The following is a 15407-nucleotide window of genomic DNA, read 5'->3' on the forward strand; positions in this document are numbered from 1 at the left end:
GAGGAGGCTGCGCCCTAGACTCCTGCAAGACCGGCAGGAGCGGGCGCGCTCGGCTGGGCTGCAGGCGCGGAGAGCGGCGCGGCGGCAGCGGCAGCGGCAGGGCCGGAGCCCCGCGCCGCGCGTCCATTCGCCGGGGCTGTGCGCCCGCCGAGCCCAGCGCCGCACCTCGGCGCCCCCACGCGCCCACGCGGCGGCGCGGGGACCGGGCGGGGGCAGAGGGAGGGCCCGGCCCGGGGAGGGGAAGGGGCCGGTCCTCCCCGCGCAGGCAGCGGCCGCGGCAGCCCAGGAGGCGGAGGCAGCGGCGGCGGAGGCAGAGCAGCACGGTGCCCGCCGCAGTCAGCCCGGCCGCGTCGGACCCGCGCCCGCCCGCGCCGGGGCGCCCTCTCCACTGCGCACGGTGAGTACCGCCCGCGGCGCCCACCTCGGGCGGCCCGCCGGGCTTCGCCGCGCTTCGCCGGGCCCGGGCTGACGCGGACCGGTCGCCTTGCGCCTCGCTCGCGCACCCGCCGGGCCCGGGCCTCCGCAGTTGTCGGGGCGCACGGGGCCCCCCAGGCACCGCGGGCGCGAGGGCGGCGGGGACGGGGGGCCGATCCCGTGCCGGGAAAGCCGGTCTCCGGGCCTCAGTTTCCTTTTGCGCTCGGGGAGCAGCGACTCAAGTTTGCACTCCCGCGCGCGGGACAAGTGCATGGCGCGCGGGCGGTGTAGAAGCGGTGGGCTGCGTTTGGTCCCTTTCATGAAAGGGCCCGGGTCGTCGGCGACCCGGGGTGGTCCCCCCAGCCCGGTCCGAGCCGCAAGAGGCGCGGGGAGCCCAGCGCACGCCTGCGGGCGCTGTGTGGAGACCCCCCGGGATGGGTCGGGAACGGCCGCCCCGCCGCCTTCTACCCGCATTTCTGTTCGAAAGTCCGGCTGCGCCCGGCCTGCGAGGGGCCGGCTCTCGGGGCTTTGTACCGGCGCGGGCGTCCCGGCGCTTGCAGAAGCCGGAGTTGAAAACTTAAAAAACTTTGCCTCCGAAGACTGTTTAGAACGAGGCTAAGGTTTTGCTGTAAGGAGAGAAAGTGGAAAAAGGAGCAGTTTTTTAGCCTTGCAGCCTGGAGGTTCAACGGCCCTGCTGGCCTTAGCTCCTCAAATACATTTCCTGCCCCCAAATAGTCTGTGAACTCCAGGAATCCTAGGAGAGCTTGACCGGTAAAAAATACTCTAAAAAATACTCGCATCGCACAATCCTCCGATCGCCTTTCTCAGGGGCTCCAAGGGAAGCGCTTTGGCTAGGAGGGTCCCGCGCCTCCCCAGCGCAGTTAGCGTGACTGCTGCTCTGGTCTGAGTTATTTTTGCAAAGAAAGACTGAGGCTGCATCTTTATGGATACCATTTTCTTTTCTCCCCTCTTTTCCCCGAAACGCTACGTAATCTTTAATTACATATATATATATAAAATGTCGAGAAATAAATCAGTCTTGGTGGAGGTAACTTTTAATGACGAGGTGCAGCAAAATGAGTGAGCATCAGAGTCTGGTTGTTAGCAAGAGCAGAGGGAAGGGAGAATGATTTACAAACATCAAGTAAGGATTTGAGTGCTGAATTATGTTTGAGTTACGCAGCTCCCTTCCAAAGGAAATTATAACCAGCGGACAATTGCTGTATTTCCAACTAAATCTGTTCATTTCACGAGCCTTTTTCTTGCTTGAGTGCGATTTCTACTACCAAAGTAATAATACTGAAGTCATAGCCAGATTTCCAGCCTCTGGGCCTTTTGGGGAGGTGGGGGCAGGGCAGGGAGACCTCCCTTTAAAAAGAATCTAAGCGAAAAATCTTTCAGGCACCTTTACCCAAGAAATGTTCATGTTTTCCACTTTCTCCCCCCATCTTTAAACCCCTTAAACATTATACTTCCTTGCATATAGACATCCTCAGACTAAGTTAATGAAAGAAGGATGTCGTAAATGATCATAGTTGACTCTTGCTTTTGACGAAACCTAAAATTGTGTTTGCATGAAAAAAAATCTCCTTGCCTTTGGAGGAAGCTCTGCGTTTGGCACTTTTGACCAATACGCTAGATCCGAAAGGGCCTGAACTTTTTAAAAGCTGCTCGCAGGTCCCACAACTACTTGGTAGTGAGACCGTTCTTCCCTTGTAATTTTAGCTTCGCAATATTAGCTATTTTATCTTAAAGGACTTGGCATTTTTCCTCTGCCTTCAAAACAGCTCGCCTCGTGTTGTAGCTGTGTGGAGGAGAGTACTCTATAAACAGATCAGTCTCTTTCCTAACGTTAAGTAGCTAAAGGAAAGGAAATAAAATAAAGAGATGTTATCCCGATTCTTTGGGATTTTTAAAAACCAGATGCTTTCATCACTTAAGTTCTAAAGTCTTTTTTTCATGCCTTTTGTGTTGTATTAAACACATCATAAAGAACTATGATTTGTTGACTTGTTATAGGATTACCATTTGGCAAAAACACCGAAGACATGCTGTTTCAAATATGTGGTCTTACTTCTGCTTTAAATTGCACGTACAAAATTGCAAGCCTTGTTCCAGACGGATAAATTGATAAAATGCTAGCTGCTGTTGGAACGGGGCAGAAGTCCTCAGCAGAAGCGCTCTGTGGTAGAGCTGAGTACATTTTGAATTGCGGGAAGCCAGATAGGGGGACCCCGGCAGTTTGTGAAAAGGTAGACACGGCCCGAGCACGTCCACTTTAAGACTGCTTTGGGTTCCCCCATGACAAGATGACTCCTTCCCCGCAAAGAAGAAACATTTCCTTATTTTTTCGGTTACTTTTCCAAAGATAACTTGTGTTCAGGCGCTTGAGACCAGAGTTATGCAGAAATCCAACCGTAACCGGCTTAGAACGGGGACTCATTGCCTCTTTCTTCCACCAGATGTTTTTTAGGTGTCCTCAGCTGGAATGCCCAGTTTGAAACTAATTAGGCCAGCAATAAACTCCTTGTATAATAAAATCGCAGGCCGTTATGGTCCATAAGCGGGGCTCCCAGCGGCTCATGACAGATGCCTCTGTCCGGCAGAGAGACAGCCCATAGCTGTTAGCAGGGAATGAAGGGACAGGAGATATCTTGTTTAGACATTTGCTCGTCCCTGTATATCCGTGCACACCTCGAACAGCATGTTCCCTTCTATGGGGCACGGGTGGTGGAAGTCGTATCTAGGTAGGGTTCTGTCTTTGCTGGGCAGGCCTCCTTACCATAAAAAGGCTCGTGGGAGAAGTTAGCAGCACAACCTGAGGTGGTGGCCACAGGTCTGAGGTGTGTGTGTGTTTACACATGTGTGTGCAGGCTGGGTAAGAAGGCTTTCTCTCCCATGGCAGAGTGAAAAACTCCTCTGCTTCTCACCTAGGCACAGAGAAAATGCTAGGCTGTCTGGCCTTATCAGGAATTCCTTGGGGGACAGGATAACCCCCTTCTCCAAAGATAATTTAGAAAGGGGGTATTCGCCTGCCCATGTGTTCTCCTTATCTGTGGGGTTTCTGGAGGTGAAGTGGCTGGTTATTCGGTTAACTCCAAAGGCTGAACCTTGTGACTCTTGCCAAGACTGGGTTTTGCTGGTGGGAGGATTTTTTTTTTTTTCCCTAGCTAACTGCTCTCGAAAAGGAGTTGGTGGATTCCGCTCAAAAGGAATCTCTACAGAGAATTAACCCCAGAGTTGAGAAAACACAGATTGTTGACAGAAAACACACACATACACACTCACGCATACTCCCCACCTTCCTCCCCCATCCCCACCCCCCAAATCATAACAGCTTCCTGAATGGCCCTTGCCCCACACCCTTTATGGTTAGTGGCAATTCAAATGGTCCCAAACAGACACAGCCAAAAGAAGATTCTGGTAGGGAAACAATTAGCAGACACCTTGCTGGAGACAATGCTTCATTTTCGCTATTTGAAGATCTTAACTGGCCTAATGGTGTTTGACTAACTAACACCTCTTCTAATCCGAGGATAAACCCCCTCCATCAGGTGGCAAATACTTGAAGTGACTGGCTCAGACCCACTTGTCCCTGTAAATGAATCAGAGGGGGCAGGAACCCATTCTTCACGGCATGGGATTTAAAATCAATTTCAAGGTACGAAAGTACCCGCCAGGTATATTCAGGGGAGAGAGAGGACCAAGGAAACCACAGGCTTTTAAATTTGTTTTTGCTGCTTTTTGTTTTTCTTTTCTTTTCTTTTCTTTTTAAGATTTTATTTATTTATTTGAGAGAGAGAGCACGAGAAGGGGAGAGAGGCAGAGGGGGAGGGAGAAGCAGCCTCCCCCTAAACAGGGAGTTCATGCTGGACTCAATCTCACGACCCTGGGATCGTGACCTGAGCTGAAAGCAGACGCTTAACCCACTGAGCCACCGGGGCACCCTTTTTGCTGCTTTTTCTTCTCATTTCTTACTCTCCTCCTACTGGTGTCTGTCCTTTCTCTGCATTTGCAAATTTTATCCTTGTGTTGAATAGTCATGAGATGAAAATGCCTGCCGTGTATTGAACACTTGTGTGCCAGGCCTGAATTCTTACATTATTATTATTACTAATGAGTATTATCATCATTTCCCAACTTTGTTAACAAGGGGACTGAGTCTTAAGTCAAATGCCTCACGAGAGGCCGCAAAGCGAGTGAAACCAGACCCGAGGCCTTCAGACCTCTGCAGAATGAGCCTTACCCCTGAGCTATGAAAACCTTGGCCCAGAGAACATTCCTGCCCTCCTTTCCCTTGGAGAGAGATGCCAAATTAGGCTGGTGTGAAATGCGTGGAACGCAGTTATTTTCTGAATCTGCCCCGTTGTTTGTTGTTGTTGTTTTATACAGAAGAAAAATCATATTAAGTATTGAGAAGACACAAACATGAGCCTTTCTGAGTCATGATATTCGGCAGGTTGTGTTCAGTTCTGGAAAAGAAAATGTTTATTTTCAGGGGCTAATTTGATTTGTTCCTTCGATACTATAATGTTACGCATTTCAGTTCCTAAAAAGAGTCAATAAATTTACAGGCAGTGGTAAGGCCCTAAAATGTTCCGGTAGGCAGTCCAAATCGAGTTTACTGGAAGGTGCTGGATCTCGACGGGTGGGTTGTTGTTTGGGGGAGAGATTATAAACATTTGGAGAGCGAAGAATAATTTGGAACAGGTGGTCTCAAGAGTCAGGTAACCGGAATGATTTATCTTTGCCACTTTGAAGGTTAAGGGAGGACGTTGGTTGCCTGAATCCAGGACAGGCAGGCGGAGGGTCAGTGGGGGCCCAGAGGGCCCCCATTTTGGGACAGAGCCTGGCAGGATGGATGAAAGGGTCGGGGCCTCTTCCCTGTTGTCACTGCCCTTGGAATATCCTGGTTTAGGGCACAGATACACCCACTCATGCTTTTTTTTTTTTTTTTTTTTTTTTTTTTTTTTTTTTTTTTTTTTGCCGGCTCTGCCTCTGTGTTCGGATGTGTGTAGACATTGAAAACAGGAACTCTGATGAATAAATAGATAGCCCAGGGATACAGGTTTTCATCTTACCAATTTTGAGACTGTGCACACGGTCAACTTTCTTTGCCCGAGAATGCTAACTTAGCCAGATTTCAAAGTGAACGGAGTATTTAAAAGAGGTTAGAACTTAGTCTATCATTTTGTATCAGTCGTATTGTGTCAGTAACCCAAAAATCTGTGTGGTTTCAGGAGCACTGGAGTTTTCCCCCACTCTCTTTCCCTTTTGAGTATCTAGTAAAGTTAGATTTTAAAAATCTGTGTGTTCCCAGATGTCACATATCTGTACGTACCGACTCACAGTCATTCCGAGGAGAACTTGTGAACTCCCTTTAAATTTAACTGGACGAAAAGTGATAAAATCGACATTTTTCCTCCAAAGAATGAGGAACTGGAGGGTCTGACTACTGTATGAATATAGCAACTTACTTTTGTCTCACATCAGCTGAATCTGTCAGTTCTCCTTTCTTTTCTATTCATCTCCCAAGAATGGTCTTTCATAACTGAAATGTACAGCACATTAGCCAAAAGACATTTTAATTTCGTAAAGAAAAATCATGCCAGAGACAGCCGAGTCTGTTTCAACCATTATTGTTCTGTAGCGTGCATACTTTGGGTTTCATGGTAAGATGTGGGTTTGCCAAGAAAGAAAATTACAGCGAGAAACTATGTTGAAAACATATACACTTCTGTTTAAGAAATGGGAAAAACACGGAAAAATTCTGCATGGTAATTGCTTTAACGTGAGTTTTAAATGTCATTGTTTGACTTATGTCAAAAAGTCCCTCTTAGCTAATTCTCACATATGCTGTTACCAAATAGCTCACCTTAAAAACTGGCAATTGTTGGCCTTAACTTTGATGCTCTTTGAGGCTTTAAGAGATATCTTTAGTCCTAGTGGAAAGATTCCAAATTTTTAGATTGTGCAGGGCATTTTTTTAAGGTTATTTAGATATCGATTTTATTTTCTTGACCCAAAATAAGAAAATATGGGGAATTCTCAAAAGCTTTTTACAGGCTGCTATTATGACAAGAGAAGCCAAACCAACATGTATTAGGTCATGAGCTTGAAGTTGCATAAATAAGCCCTGTGAAGGTCACCAAAACAGAGCGAAAACCACCAGTTCTCCTTACCTCGGCCAACTTTGCATTCCTGCTGGTAGATGTGTTCGGCTGAAGTGAACGAGGAAAGGGGCTACACAGCCCACGGTCGAAAGATCTTGATTTGATTTGGCTTCTGAGGATGACTGAAGACGTTCTTGGGGGCAAGTGAGGTGTGGGGGACTGGAATTCCCATCCCCCTCAGGCCCCTCCCCCTCCCAGCTCCGCAGAAAAAGAAGGTTCCGGGGTCACCCCTTCTTCCGAAGCAGAAGTCTCATTCCTGGCATTTGGATCTACAGCAGCCAGAGGTCGAAATGTCTTTTGTTCCTTCTGGTCAGTTTCTTTATCTCCCATCCCATTCCGGTAGGAGCTCCCTGATTAAGATATTTGCTGTTTCCAAAGCAATTTTTTTGTGCCTACGAGCACGTATGTGTTTTTTAGCACACGGGGCATGCCGTGTAAGTACAAATCTTCAGGTCTTCATTGATAGGCAGCTCCATGAAATACACAGAGACAGAGAGAGTGTCCACTGTGTCCCCGAGTTTGGTAACAACCTCAGTGCTGATAGAAATCCCAAGTAAAGAAGAAGCCTCCTTTCAGAAGAAACAGAAAGTGTGTCAATGCAAAGGGAGTGTTTTCTTTTGCGGGTGTGTTATTATTTGTATGGGGACTTTTGTTTCAGGGTGTTCTAGAAACCTTTTTCTCTCCAGCAAAGGTAGGAATGTCCTTCTTGGTGGGGAAGGTGGTAGACGGGAAGGAGCACAGGAGGCAGATTCCTGCACCTCTGGCCTTTAGTGTGACCGGTACAATAGAGGGAAGTGGGGACTCGCGGCCAGGATGGTGTCACACGGCATGACAAGTTGTGACTTGCTGCTTGTGTTGTAAACAGAGTGTTGGCCCCATCCAGCTGGGGGAAAGAATGGAGCCGGGGAGGTTATTCACTTCTGGTCTGCCAAGGGCCGGAGCTCTCTGGTGCTGTCCTCTTGCCACCAAGACCATGCTCCCTGGAGACTTGAATGTTGGGATGTGCGGGAAAGGAGGGGAGAAAGAATGTCTTAAACTCAGCAAATGTCTGAAACTCTCCAAATGTCTTCCGCATTGCGCTGGCACCCACAAGAAAGACAGAGTGAGAAAAGGACACAGAAGCAGACTTTGGGGGGAGGAGGGAGAGACATTGGAGGGCTTGCTGGTGGTTGGATCTCAAGTGAAGAATTTTCTGACACCTTGAGACCTCTGGAATGCCTTTCTGGAGTATCTTTAGGAACCTGATTTTGGAAATGTCTTTTCCCACATCTGGGCTGTGCTTTCTTTGTGCTTATTTTCAGCAAATTGGTCTTGTTTGTTTGTTTTTTCAAGAAAACATAAAGACTTTTTTGGAAATAACAAGTAGCCCATATTTATTGAACACTTACTATGTGCCAGGCGCTGTGCTAAGCAAACACATTTCTGTCTCCAAATAGCCTTGGATGGAACGTGCTCTTATTATTGTGTCTATTTTACAGATGTAAAACTTGAATCTTAGGGAGGTGAAGTAACTTGCCCAAGGTTACATGGCTCATGTTGGAGCAAGGATTGAACCCAGTTTTGATGCCTAACCACAAGGATATCCGGGCTGCTCCCCCCCCCGCCCCCCACCGGTGTAATACTACCTTTCCTCTGCAAGTCTGGCCTGGAGAGTCAGATTTTAAAGTTCGTCTCCATTTGTTTTGCTTGGGGGATATTAGCTGATGGCCAGGTACAAAAGTTGGGCTCAGAAATTAGAGACATCTGCTCATTCTCGCAGAACCCTGAGCCTGTCCTTGTAGAAATCAGAGAAGGTTTAGCGTTGGAGTATGTTGAAATGGTGGCCACGTCTCTGCAGTTAGCTGGCCTCAGCAATTGCCTAGGGATGCTTCTGTGCTAAAATCGCAGAGCTGAGTGGTTGCTACAGAGACTGCATGGCCCTTTACGGAATAAGTTTCCTGATCCCCTGAGCTATTGCAATATGACAAGACAAATTTTGTTGATAAGGAAGAACATGCTCTTGCCACACTGCATAGACGATGTCACTGATTTTTGACTTGTTGAGTGTCTCCTCCATGCCTGATCCATTGCATGGTGCTGGGGGAAATTCACAAATGCATTCATTCTTTCATTCATTGATTCAGCAGTATTTACGGAGCTGTGTTCTAGGTGCCGGGCTAATTACTGGAGGTCCAGAGGTAAGAAGGACCCGATCTGGCCCCTCTGTTAGTAGGATCCTAATGTGTCTCCACCAACATTGCACACTGCCTCTTTTTTACCCTTGAGGAGCCAGAGGGCAGTGATACGACTTCTTGAGCTTCCCAGTACTCAAGCAGCAGGTTGAAGAAATAGACCCTACTTCGTAAACCCTTACTCAAAGAAGCCTTGCTTAATTCAGTAAGAGCAGTATACCGACCGGCTTCTGTGCCTGGAACTGTGTTGTGCACCGTGACCTTCTTTCTGCTTTTGTCAAGTGGTGGTGGGGAACAGGTGGTCTTGGTGGGGAGTGGGGGGAATCAGGATGTCCGAATTTAAGCCTTGGCTCTGACCTACAGCCTAGAGATTAAGAGCATGCACCCAGGAGCCGGGCTGCTTGGATTCAAATCCCTGCTCTGCATAAACCAATTACTTAACTTGGAGCCAGTTACCAAATTTTCTGTGCCTTGGTTTCTTTTTTTTTTTCTTTCTGTAAAACAGACTGGATAACGGTGTACCTTCCCCAAAGAGCTATGGAGATGGAGTAAATACATATAAAGTGTTTGCAACAGTGCATGGCAAACAGCATGAATTAGATCAGAGTTGGTGGCTATATTTATTGTTGTTGTTTACAAGCTGCATGAAACTGGGTTTCCATTTCCTCTCTATAGAATGGAGATGCAATAATTGCTTCGAAGGACCATAGTGAGCATTTTAAAAAATTTTTTATTTATCTATTTGAGAGAGAGAGAGAGAGAGAGCGCACAGCACAAGGTGGGAAGAGGCAGAGGGAGACGGAGAATCAGGCTCCCTGCAGCCTGTCACAGGGCTCAGATCCCAGGACCCTAGGATCATGACCCAAGCTGAAGGTAAATCCATTGTGAGAATTTATTTTTTATTTTATTTTATTTTTTTATTATGCTATGTTAGTCACCATCCAGTACGTCATTTGTTTTTGATGTAGTGTTCCGTGATTCATTGTTTGCGTATAACATCCAGTGCTCCATGCGGTACGTGCCCTCCTTAATACCCACCACTGGGCCAACCCATCCCCCCACTCCCCTGCCCTCAAAAACCCTCAGTTTGTTTCTCCAAGTCCATAGTCTCTCATGGTTCATCTCCACCTCTGATTCTCCCCCTACCTTCATTTTTCCCTTCCTTCTCCAAATGTCCTCCATGCTATTCCTTATGTTCCACAAATAAGCAAAACTATATGATAATTGACTTTCTCTGCTTGACTTGTGAGAATTTAAATGACGCTCTGCCCGCCTATGGGGAATACCCAGTAGGGGAGCACTTCTGCTCAAGCCAGATCTTCCTGCCCTTGAGGTTATAGGGAATCACGAACTGGGTCCTCTAGGTCCCTTCAAGTTATTGGTCAGTTGGGTCCTTTCTCAATATCAAGAGACTCTGAGGCAGTGGTTAAGAGCATAGACCATGAGCTAAGACAGACCTGGTTTGAGCCTCAAGCCCCCCACTCACTAACTCTGCCATCTTGGGCTGGGGGCTGACTCTTCCAGCTTCCCAGACCGTGGAGGCCGTGGTCGCTGTTCCCTGGGTGGTGGTGAAGGCTGGAAGAGGTGATACCCATAAACCACGGAGCAGGGTGTTTGGCACATAGTAAGCACTCAATAAATGGTAGCCTGTGTTATTATCACTCCCACTCTTTGCTGCTCCTACACCCCCAGGAAAGCATGGAACATTAGTAAATTTTAATTTGAAAATAAAAGAACACATTTTAAAACTGCCAAACAGATTTAAAATAATATTCATTAAACAAAATTAAAATATTCTATTAAAGCCAGACTTTGGGCTCAGACCAAATTTTTATAACCCAAGCTTAAAGGCCAAGGAGTCCCCCAGCTACAATGGGGACATTGTGATTGAACTTGAGACTTCAACGCTGCTATTGAGCAGTCTTTGAAATGCACATTTCCCCGTTAAAATAAAAGGGAAGTCATGGAAAGAAAAAAAAATGAGGTTCTTGCTCACCCCAACAAACCTTAATGAATCGAAAAAGAAAAACAAAAGATTTCTCATTTTTTTCTTCTGCTGCTTTATCCTGCCAAAGACGCATGGCCCCCTCCTAACCCCACCTTTGAATGGTACTCGCTCAGAATGTTCCAGATCTGATATGCTCTACGTGCTGAGCTCGTCTAAATGCTGGTCTTCACCAGATTTTACAGATGATGGTGTATCGCCGACAGCTGGAGCGTGAGAGCCCTCCTGCCAGGTTTCACATCCCATCTCTGTGGCTTCTGGCTATGCCTCAGTTTCCCTATTTGCTGAACGGAGATAAAATAGCTCCTGCGTCTGGCTGTGGTGAGTGCATCTAAGACTCAGGTACACTTGTCCATGTTTAGCCTGGCGCTCTTTTCTGGTCAATGAAACTGCCCCAGAATTTTGGGACTTTGAAGAATTAGAGTACAGATATACCTTCATCTGAGAGTTTTTTGTTTTTGTTTTTAAGATTTTATTTATTTACTTGGTAGAGAGAGAGAGAGCATAAGCAGGGGGAGCAGCAGGCAGAGACAGAGGGAAAAGCAGGCCTCCTACTGAGCAGAGAGCCTGATGCGGGGGTTCGACCCCAGGACACTGGGATTATGACCTGAGCTGAAGGCAGATGCTCAGCCGAGGCACCCCAATCTGAGAGTTTTGAATGAAAACCATCTCATTATGCAGGGAGGGGAATGGAGAAGGGAAGAAGTAGGTTTTAAAATCTCCCACATGGGCGCCTGGCTGGCTCAGTGAGTTAAAGCCTCTGCCTTTGGCTCAGGTCATGATCGCAGGGTCCTGGGATCCAGCCCCTCATCGGGCTCTCTGCTCAGCAGGGAGCCTGCTTCCTCCTCTCTCTCTCTGCCTGCCTCTCTGCCTACTCGTGACCTCTGCCTGCCAAATAAATAAATAAAATCTTTGAAAAAAAAAAAAATCCCCCACAGGAGTTTTGGTATGTCTGACACTTGACTAAGCTTGTTTAAGCCTCTCAAAGCAAAATCCCATGACACACCTATTTAACAAATAGGGAAACTGAGGCTTGAACCACTCCAGTGGCTGCTCAGTGAGATTCCATTCCAGGCACAGACCCCCACCTGCAGCCCTGCTCACGTGCACACTTAGGCAATCCAGAGACTTCTCCCTCGCTGATCTGTTATTTGTGTCCGATTCCTACATTTTAGTAACAACCTTCATCCTCACGGAGCCTGAGTCTCTGTGGCTTTTGACCTGCCTTGCTATTGAGAACGAATGGATTCTTTCTTGAACAACAAAAAGAGAAAGTGATGGTCCTGGGCTGCGACGTTCTTCTCTAGGGGACATTTTTGGAGAACCTCTGCAGTTTCTTGCCAACCAAGGGAGGGGGGTGACCTTGTCCTCGGACCCGGCCAGGCCCTTGGCTGTGATGTGGGGCCATGACGCAGGTTGTCAGCGGCTGGGGGCCTGTTGTAGAGGGTGCGGGATGGACTCCCCTCTCCGTCACCCACCTGCTGTGTGACGTAAGGGCGGGGGAGACTCACATCCTCTGAGCCCCAGACTCTTCACCCGATCATAGTGCACGTGCTGTCCATATCGGATTTGTTACAGAGCCTCGGGCAGCCGTGGGTGGGACACACTTTGCAGTTCTGAGAGCAGCGTTCTTAGATGTTACGGAATTGCATTACCTCTCCCCCTCCCCGAAGTACTCCAAAAATCAAGTGAAAGTGAAGGCAGCTCGCCCCTGGGAATACTCCTGACTGTTCAGGTAGCTACCTTCTTGGGGTTTTACACATTCGGGAAGAATCTATAATCCTCCGAAGGGCAGTCTTCCTTTTAATTGGGTGCTTGTACCCTTTCCACATTAACTTGAAACATGCACGGAACTTTTTTCTTTCTTCGGAGTTCTGTCTGTATTTTATTATGCATTTGGAAAAGATGTAACAAGCATCTCATACCAACGGTTTCACAAGTTTTTACGGCTTAAGAGAAAAAAGGTTTAAAACTCAAGTCCATCAGGTAATTACTAGCATAAGTGGCACAAAGGACTGGCAGAATTCCTAAGTGACGTTTAAGAAACACCAAACCGAGTGTGTGAAATACCGCCATTCGCAGAACCTTCCACTAGTCAGAATTACAGTTCTGCGCTATGTTCTCAGGGGGAATAAGATGAAACTAATGAGATCTCTCAAGGATGTTGTTAAAGTCAACTCAGGGCACCTTGAGGTCTGGCCTCATTTAGTCTGTGTTATAGATCTTCAAAAGAAGAATGACTCGCCTTTCAATGAATATCATCTTAATAAAAATGACTTCTGCGTGCAACATGCTGGGACCTGTTCTGAATGAGTATAGGTATCAACTCATTTATTCCTTACAATAATTCTATGAAGGAAGTGCTATAATGATTTCCATTTTAGATGAGGAAAGTAAGGCACAGAGAGGTTAAGTGAGTTGTTCAAGGTCACACAGCAGGTAAGAAGCAGAGCCAGGCTTTTAATGCAGGAATGTGGTTCTAGAGGTCATCTTCGTAACTCCTGCTCTCCCCTGCCTCTTTAACTGCCATAGAAAGACTCAAACTTACCTTCCTTTTGACCTTACTTAACTGGACAATTTATTACTTCTGGACAGGCATGAGAGAGAAGCAAAGGGCATGTGAAACTTAGCTATAATTTTTTTTTTTTTTTTTTTTTTTTTTGCGTATGCTGTGGCTTCAGGTGCAGCATAACACACCTGAGCTGGACTGTCAAGGTTCAAGTCCAGAGTCACTCCTTACTAGCCTCATGACCTTGGGTTTACATAACTTCTGGTCCGTTTCCTCATTCTTTTTTTTTTTTTAATATTTTATTTATTTATTTGACAGACAGAGATCACAAGTAGGCAGAGAGGCAGGCGGAGGGAGAGAGGGGAAAGCAGGCTCCCCACCGAGCAGAGTGCCCGATTCGGGCCTCGATCCCAGGAGCCTGAGATCATGACCTGAGCTGAAGGCAGAGGCTTTAACCCACTGAGCCATCCAGGCGCCCCTGTTTCCTCATTCTTGAAGGGAGTCCACGTCCTGAGGGTTAACAGCGCTCACCAGCAGAGAGAGCCCCTGAGACAGCCCGTGATGGTTAAATGCTTTTGGTTACCTGTGGAGGGGCAAGGCACTCTAGACATTGTGTCTCCCCGTGGGGCACAAGCACTTTGGTATTGGCCCAGAGCGGGAGACAAGGGGAGGGTGCCCGGAATGAGAGGCTTGAGCTGGCAAGTGGCTCAGGTTTTTTCCAGATGACTTCGGATGGAGCCAGGGACACTGGCTTTCCTCATCCCCATGTGAGAAGCTGCCAGGACAAGTCCTCCTTCGGCAGCCTGGCAGGCAGAGCCGTCTGGGATTAGAGTGTGCACGGATGAGAAAACTGTCCGAGGCTGAGCAGAGACCCTGGTCCGTGCAAACTCCAACACCAACATAGGCCCTTGCTTCAAGATCTTCACTTCTCTTCTTGTCCTCTTTCTTCCCTGGTGGACAATGCCTTTTGCTCCAGAAGCGTCTACGTGGTCTTCGGTGACCAGGTGGGCAGACTTCGTGGGTTTGGCTCCTTTCCCTTTCCTCCTCCACCTTACCCGCCCCCCTGACCTCCGTCTCTCCCTTTACTCCTGAATATGGAAGACGGAACTTCTTCGTTCATTTGTTCATTCCAGAATACGTAGAGAGCACCAGCCGTGTACCAGGAAGTACTCTGGACACGGGGAATACGGTAGAGAACAAAAACAATCAAAGTCTACTTACTCCCTCCTGGAGTTGCCCTGATGTGGAGAAAGACCAAAAACAAACCCCCAGATATGAAAAGTACACAGAATGTCAGACAGTGAGACATCTGTGGGGAAACGTCAAGAGAAGGTGATCAGAAGGTGCCCCAGGGTGGGAGTGGGGGCCTCTGAGCCCAGCATCGAAGGACTGAGGGAGCCCTGCTGTCACGGAAGAACATTCTAGAGAGAAGACATGGCAAGCACAAAACCTTGAGATGGGAGTTGCCGGGGCCAGTGCTGCTGGGCCAATGAGTGAGGGGTTGAAGCACATGAGGTCACGGTGGAGGGACCCCATTGGTTGGGGCCCTGCTCACAATCCAGCAGCCATTCTCTCTCAATCGGGCTGGTCCACAATCAAAGTTAGTATCACTTTTGAATGATTAAAAAAAAAATACACAGTACCTAGGGCCCCCCCGCAGGTGACTCAGTCAGTTAAGCATCTGCCTTTGGCTCAGGTCGTGATCCCGGGGTCCTGGGATCGAGCCGCATGCAGGACTCCACACTTAGCGGGGTGTCTGCTCATCCCTCTCCCTCTGCCACTCCCCCTGCTTGTGCTCTCTCTCAAAAAAATAGTCTTTAAAAACAAAAATACACGGGACACGGGACCTACATCTGAAACCACTAAGTGGCCGCACAGGTAATGAAGTTAACGAAATGGGCGTGGTAACTAGCTGGGCGGAGTGCAGGCTCTCTGTTCCCAGGTGTTCTGATCTTTCAGAAGACAGTGAAATCGGGATCTTTCGGAGACAGGCCCAGAGTTTTAAGTGGGCCCGAGAAACCCGCAGAACGCACATCCAGGCAGTCGGTCTGTGACTGCCCTTCCAAGCACCACGCTAGACCTTGGGAATCTCCTTTCCGTGAAAAGCCACGAAGGCTTTATCTTGCTGTCTCTTT

At 48.0% G+C, this 15407-nt stretch overlaps 1 protein-coding gene across 1 annotated transcript in view; it reads left to right on the forward strand.

Annotated features, from left to right (window-relative positions):
- The first annotated feature begins 281 nt into the window (after window positions 1-281).
- The window catches only part of EYA2 (EYA transcriptional coactivator and phosphatase 2), a 270028-nt gene continuing 254902 nt past the window's right edge, over window positions 282-15407 (forward strand). Inside the window, exon 1 of the mRNA XM_047746704.1 lies at window positions 282-397. The gene's annotated coding sequence lies outside the window, so the exon portion shown is untranslated. The remainder of the gene's footprint in view (window positions 398-15407) is intronic.

This window comes from Lutra lutra, chromosome 9, assembly GCF_902655055.1.
Source record: "Lutra lutra chromosome 9, mLutLut1.2, whole genome shotgun sequence".
In the NCBI taxonomy this organism is placed as follows: domain Eukaryota; kingdom Metazoa; phylum Chordata; class Mammalia; order Carnivora; family Mustelidae; genus Lutra; species Lutra lutra.